Source organism: Chrysoperla carnea (assembly GCF_905475395.1).
Source record: "Chrysoperla carnea chromosome X unlocalized genomic scaffold, inChrCarn1.1 SUPER_X_unloc_43, whole genome shotgun sequence".
Classification (NCBI taxonomy): Eukaryota; Metazoa; Arthropoda; class Insecta; order Neuroptera; family Chrysopidae; genus Chrysoperla; species Chrysoperla carnea.
Window position 1 is genome coordinate 37,501 of NW_025408171.1, and position 6,805 is coordinate 44,305.

The 6,805-nt window shown below is 29.3% G+C and overlaps 3 non-coding genes across 3 annotated transcripts in view; all 3 read right to left on the bottom strand.

Moving 5' to 3' along the window:
- The window catches only part of LOC123304359, a 4,575-nt gene extending 3,908 nt beyond the window's left edge, over positions 1-667 (bottom strand). The window contains exon 1 of the ribosomal RNA XR_006536386.1: positions 1-667. This exon is cut by the window's left edge and continues 3,908 nt beyond it. This is a non-coding gene — a ribosomal RNA (large subunit ribosomal RNA).
- A 635-nt stretch (positions 668-1,302) lies between these two features.
- On the bottom strand, positions 1,303-1,457 carry LOC123304363. Its single transcript, XR_006536390.1, has one exon. It is a non-coding gene; the product is annotated as a 5.8S ribosomal RNA (ribosomal RNA).
- A 953-nt stretch (positions 1,458-2,410) lies between these two features.
- On the bottom strand, positions 2,411-4,566 carry LOC123304364. Its single transcript, XR_006536391.1, has one exon. It is a non-coding gene; the product is annotated as a small subunit ribosomal RNA (ribosomal RNA).
- Between the last annotated feature and the right edge of the window lie 2,239 nt (positions 4,567-6,805).

Here is a 6,805-nt window from a genome sequence, read left to right on the forward strand (position 1 = left end):
ATCAACGCACCAATGCCTATAGATTAATATTTAATGGGTCGCAACGTCCTACAAGATGAGAAGTGCATACCTCGTTATCATACAATTAACAATATACAGCAGTGCATATATTTTTACTAAAAATAAATTCCTAATAAAAATTTTTGTCACATGCTAGTACAAATTGGTTGATTAACGATAAAAAGTAAATGAATCTCATCTTTCGACCTTTCGGGTTTCTCAGGTTTACCCCTGAACGGTTTTACGTACTCTTTAACTCTCTCTTCAAAGTTCTTTTCAACTTTCCCTCACGGTACTTGTTCGCTATCGGTCTCGTGGTAATATTTAGCCTTAGATGGAGTTTACCACCCACTTAGAGCTGCACTCTCAAGCAACCCGACTCTAAGGAAAGATTCACCTATCATCAATAATAATCACTACGGGCCTGGCACCCTCTATGGGTATATGGCCCCATTCAAGATGGACTTGGATGTATTATATAACAATAGGTTTATATTGAATCTTCCTAAACACTACATTCCCCAAGTGTCTGTTTATCAGCCACGGGGTTCAGTGCTGGGCTTATCCCTGTTCGCTCGCCGCTACTAAGGGAATCCTAGTTAGTTTCTTTTCCTCCGCTTAATAATATGCTTAAATTCAGCGGGTAATCTCACCTACTCTGAGGTCGTAAAAGTTTTTAGAAGTATTAAAACAAAAATTTTTTTTATATATTATGTTTTTGTTATATTTTATAAGTAAACAATTTTCTTAATTATTCATACTCAAATTTTTTTAATATTATTATATAATATTATTTTTATATTTATCTAAAGAGAAGAAAATAAAAAATAAATAATTATATATATTAATTTTTTTCGAGTATATTGAAAATTTTATTACAAATAAAATATTCCATAACAAAATATTAATATATAATATTTTTGTTTATTCTTCTTTATTTAATATTTTAAAAATATATTATTAATATCATTTATTATTAATATTATTATTAACATAAAGTTTTATAATATTATATATAAATGATAAAAAATAATATTGATATATTAATTTAAAAATGTCGACAAATAATAAAAAATATATAAATTTTAAATGCTATTAAAAACATTTTATATTTATTTTTTTCTTATATTTGGCGTAAAACATTCATATATAAATAATTTTACATTTCTTTTATAAAAATTTTATTTATCAATTTAATTAAATATGAAAAAATAAATTTTCTTTTTTAATTATTGATAAATTTCTTTTTCATAAAAAAAATTTTATGTAAAATAATCTTTTATTATATTAATATAATGTATACGACCCTCAGCCAGATGTGGTCCGGGAACAGTATCCAAGGACCGCAATGTGCGTTCGAAATGTCAATGTTCATGTGTCCTGCAGTTCACAAGTTGACGCGCAATTAGCTGCGTTCTTCATCGACCCACGAGCCAAGTGATCCACCGTCCAGGGTAATCTTTTTAAATTTTAAATGTAAGTATTATTATTAATAATAATCTTTATTTTTAATATAAAAAATAAAATTATTAATTTATATATCTTTATAAATTCTTTTAAAATAAAAAAATTTTTCTAGAATATAAATTATATATTTTATTTTAAATATATATATATATAAATTAAAGATATTATGGTATTAATAAATATATACATAACATTTTTGATATTTTTGTTAGTGCTAGCTAGATATAATAATTAATATTTGGTATATTTTATAGAAATGTATTTATTTTTTTTTTATAAATTATTTTCTACATAAAAATATATATAATATTAATATGGTACAAAACAAATGGGTTTGTTTTTTAACATAATAACTTTTAATAAAAAAAAAGAAATATCAAGACAAAACATAAAGAAATTTAAATTTGAAATAAATTTTATTCTTTAAAAAAATTTTATCTTGTGTTTTCTTTATTTTTATTATATAACATAGAAAAATAAAAATATAGATTATATCAATTATAATCTTATTTTATTTTTCTTAATAGAGATTATATACATATAAACAAATAATTTCAATATATTCTATTTTTAATTTCACTTTTTTATAAGAGAAATTATTTATAGATTTTATTAATAATTATTGTTTAATAATAATAATAATATTGAATATAAAAATATTTTATATGTAACAAATATATTATTAATATTTATATAATATTCTCTATATTATATGTATAGATATATTATGTGTATAAAAAAAGTTTGGCGTATTACTTTAATATGATATCATAACCAAAATAAATCTCTTTTAACACATAATTACTATTATATATTTTGAGAAAATTACATATTAATATGTTATTTTGTTAAAAAAAATATTTCTTATCAATAATATTTTTATTTTTTGGAATATTTAAAAACAATACAAAAAATATAAATAAATATATTTTATATATATCGTTAATGATCCTTCCGCAGGTTCACCTACGGAAACCTTGTTACGACTTTTACTTCCTCTAAATGATCAAGTTTGGTCATCTTCCCAGCAACATCGGCAATATCAGAAATATTGCCGCGTACCAGTCCGAAGACCTCACTAAATCATTCAATCGGTAGTAGCGACGGGCGGTGTGTACAAAGGGCAGGGACGTAATCAACGCGAGCTTATGACTCGCGCTTACTGGGAATTCCTCGTTCATGGGGAACAATTGCAAGCCCCAATCCCTAGCACGAAGGAGGTTCAGCGGGTTACCCGGACCTTTCGGCCTGGGAGGACACGCTGATTCCTTCAGTGTAGCGCGCGTGCGGCCCAGAACATCTAAGGGCATCACAGACCTGTTATTGCTCAATCTCGTGCGGCTAGAATGCCGCCTGTCCCTCTAAGAAGAATTATTTGTACGCCGGCAGTAAAAACCACATCAAAAAACTGCGTACCCATACACCATAACATATGCAACATAAAGCACAATATATACAAAATATAATCTTGATCGTTAAATCTCAAAAATACATGCATATATAAATACAATACATAACACACATGAAAATGAATGAAATGGGAAACAAACAGCCGATGGGCCTTGAGATGCCGGTAAAGTACGTCTATTTAGCAGGCTAGAGTCTCGTTCGTTATCGGAATTAACCAGACAAATCGCTCCACCAACTAAGAACGGCCATGCACCACCACCCACCGAATCAAGAAAGAGCTCTCAATCTGTCAATCCTTCCGGTGTCCGGGCCTGGTGAGGTTTCCCGTGTTGAGTCAAATTAAGCCGCAGGCTCCACTCCTGGTGGTGCCCTTCCGTCAATTCCTTTAAGTTTCAGCTTTGCAACCATACTTCCCCCGGAACCCAAAAGCTTTGGTTTCCCGGAAGCTGCCCGCCGAGTCATCGGAGGAACTTCGGCGGATCGCTAGCTGGCATCGTTTATGGTTAGAACTAGGGCGGTATCTGATCGCCTTCGAACCTCTAACTTTCGTTCTTGATCAATCAAAACATTTTTGGCAAATGCTTTCGCTTCTGTCCGTCTTGCGACGATCCAAGAATTTCACCTCTAACGTCGCAATACGAATGCCCCCATCTGTCCGTATTAATCATTACCTCGGAGTTCCGAAAACCAACAAAATAGAACCGAGGTCCTATTCCATTATTCCATGCACACAATATTCAGGCAAAATTTGAGCCTGCCTTAAGCACTCTAATTTGTTCAAAGTAAACGTACCGGCCCACCTCGACACTCAATTAAGAGCACCGCGACGGGATTGCAATTGGGGGCTGCCACCGCTCTTAACGGTTAAACACTTACGACAAATTACATAATAAAAATATATATAATGCATTAAATAAATAATAACACTAAAATATACTTTATACATAATCTGTACCACCCAACGGTAGGACGTCCCACATAACATGCTAGTTAAACAATGCGAGCATTGAACCAACAGTGTAGGACACAGATTCGACTACGAGCTTTTTAACCGCAACAACTTTAATATACGCTATTGGAGCTGGAATTACCGCGGCTGCTGGCACCAGACTTGCCCTCCAATGGATCCTCGTTAAAGGATTTAAAGTGTACTCATTCCGATTACGGGGCCTCGGATGAGTCCCGTATCGTTATTTTTCGTCACTACCTCCCCGTGCCGGGAGTGGGTAATTTGCGCGCCTGCTGCCTTCCTTGGATGTGGTAGCCGTTTCTCAGGCTCCCTCTCCGGAATCGAACCCTGATTCCCCGTTACCCGTTACAACCATGGTAGGCGCAGAACCTACCATCGACAGTTGATAAGGCAGACATTTGAAAGATGCGTCGCCGGTACGAGACCGTGCGATCAGCTTAAAGTTATTCAGAGTCACCAAATTAAACGATGCAAATTAAAATTTACACCGATTGGTTTTGATCTAATAAAAGCATTCCTTCCATCTCTGGTCGGAACTCTGTTTGCATGTATTAGCTCTAGAATTACCACAGTTATCCAAGTAAATGTGGGTACGATCTAAGGAACCATAACTGATATAATGAGCCTTTCGCGGTTTCACCTTAATTTGGCTTGTACTGAGACATGCATGGCTTAATCTTTGAGACAAGCATATGACTACTGGCAGGATCAACCAGGGAACTATTTGTATTTATAATATTAAATATATAATAATATACATGATATTTTTGTTTTCTTATTATAAGAAAAAAAATTTTCATACAATAATTATTAATATATAATAATATTATTACAATTTCATTTTAAATATCAGATGGTCTCACCCATTACTGATATAAATTTTTTTTTTTTTTTATATCTCTATTGTTTTAAAATTAATAGAAAAAACATATGAGATATATATATTATTATTAATTTTTTTTTTTTTCAAATATATATTTTATTATGTCATTTATATAATTTTTTTTGCTTTTACAAAAAGAAATATATAACATGTTATTCATAATAAATATTATTGAATAAAAAAAAAAAAAAATAATTATGATTTTTGTCAGACCATCACCAAATGGGTCTTAAAATATTTCAAACATTTTCTCATACTCGTCGCTAGATTGAAAGCGTCATTTATTTTTTAATTTTATTTAAAAAGTTAATTTTAAATAAAAAACGTTATAATAACACTTAATATTCTCGCTTGGTATGAGGTGAGTCAATGTAATATTATTTATAAAAATAATTTTTATATAAATATTGTGTGCTCATATGGGAGTGTAAAGTTTAAAACTTATAACCCATGAACTTGCTTTGACAAAAAAATTTATATGTTATTCTATTTATAATCAATAATTTAATAAAAAAAAATTTTTTTTTAAATATTGATATAAAAAGATATACATATAGAGGTTTTTTTACAAAATTCTCATTAATTTTTTTACAAAAATAATAATACAATATTTAATATCAAAATAATCCAAACTGATTACCATCCAGACTATTATCAATATATATAAGATTGTATTATTATTCATTTCAATACATATTTATTAAAACTGAGATAAAATTTCATATATTAATAAATATGCATGTGTAAAAAAAAAAATTTTTATATAATAATTGAAAATGTTTTTGCTATTATTTTGTATACATACATTAAATAATTGATAACAATTTAATACAATGTACACCTAAAAAATAATAACAGCATATACATATTCGAAACATTACTAGCAAAAAAACCAAAATACAATATTAAATATCAAAATAAACCAAACTGATTACCATCCAGAATATTTTGAGTATATATATATATAATTTTGTATATTTTGCGTTCATGTTAATAAAATATATAAATGATACATATTTGAAAAGTGTTATTCTTCTTTCTGTTTTTTCGTAATATCATGGTGTCCATAGACATGCAAAAGCGTCATACCAAGCCATATACATACCTACACCACCTTTGTTGAATGATACACGAACAGTATGAAAATTAAACAACATATTCAATATCATTTTATATTATACTAAAATAAATGTTATTCTATTAAGAAAGTGTATATTTTTAAATTTGGCATTCATTACATAGTCAAAATACAATAATAATATAGATGATACATATACGATAATTGTTATTTTTCTTTCTGTTTTTTCGTGATATCATGGTGTCCATAGAATTGCAACGACGTCATACCAAGCCATATACAACTCTACACCACCTTTGTTGAATGATACACTTAGAGTATGAAAAATAAACAAATTATACTATATCATACTATATCATATATGTAAGACTGTTGAACATAATACCACAAAATACACTATTTCATATAGATATACATTCATTCTTGTCAACATAAAAGTACGTTATAAATGATACATATACAATAAGTTTTATTCCTCTTTCTGTTATTCCGTAATATCATAGTGTCCATAGAATTGCAACGACGTCATACCAAGCCATATACAACTCTACACCACCTTTGTTGAATGATACACGGACAGTATGAAAAATAAACAACCTATTCTATACCATTTAATATCATACTAAAACATGAAACAAATGTTATTCTATTAAAAAGTGTATTATTTTATTATATTTAGTATTCATTACACAGTCAACATACATAAATGATACATATACGATAAGTGTTATTCCTCTATCTGTGCATCCGTAATATCATAGTGTCCATAGAATTGCAACAACGTCATACCAAGCCATATACAACTCTACACCACCTTTGTTGAATGATACACGGACAGTATGAAAAATAAACAACTTATACTATACCATACTATATCATATGTGTGAGACTGCTGAACGTAATACCACTAATACACTGTTTAATAGATATACATTCATCTCATTAACTTACACGCACTATCCATCATATATATTAAAGACATTACACCCGGTGCTTC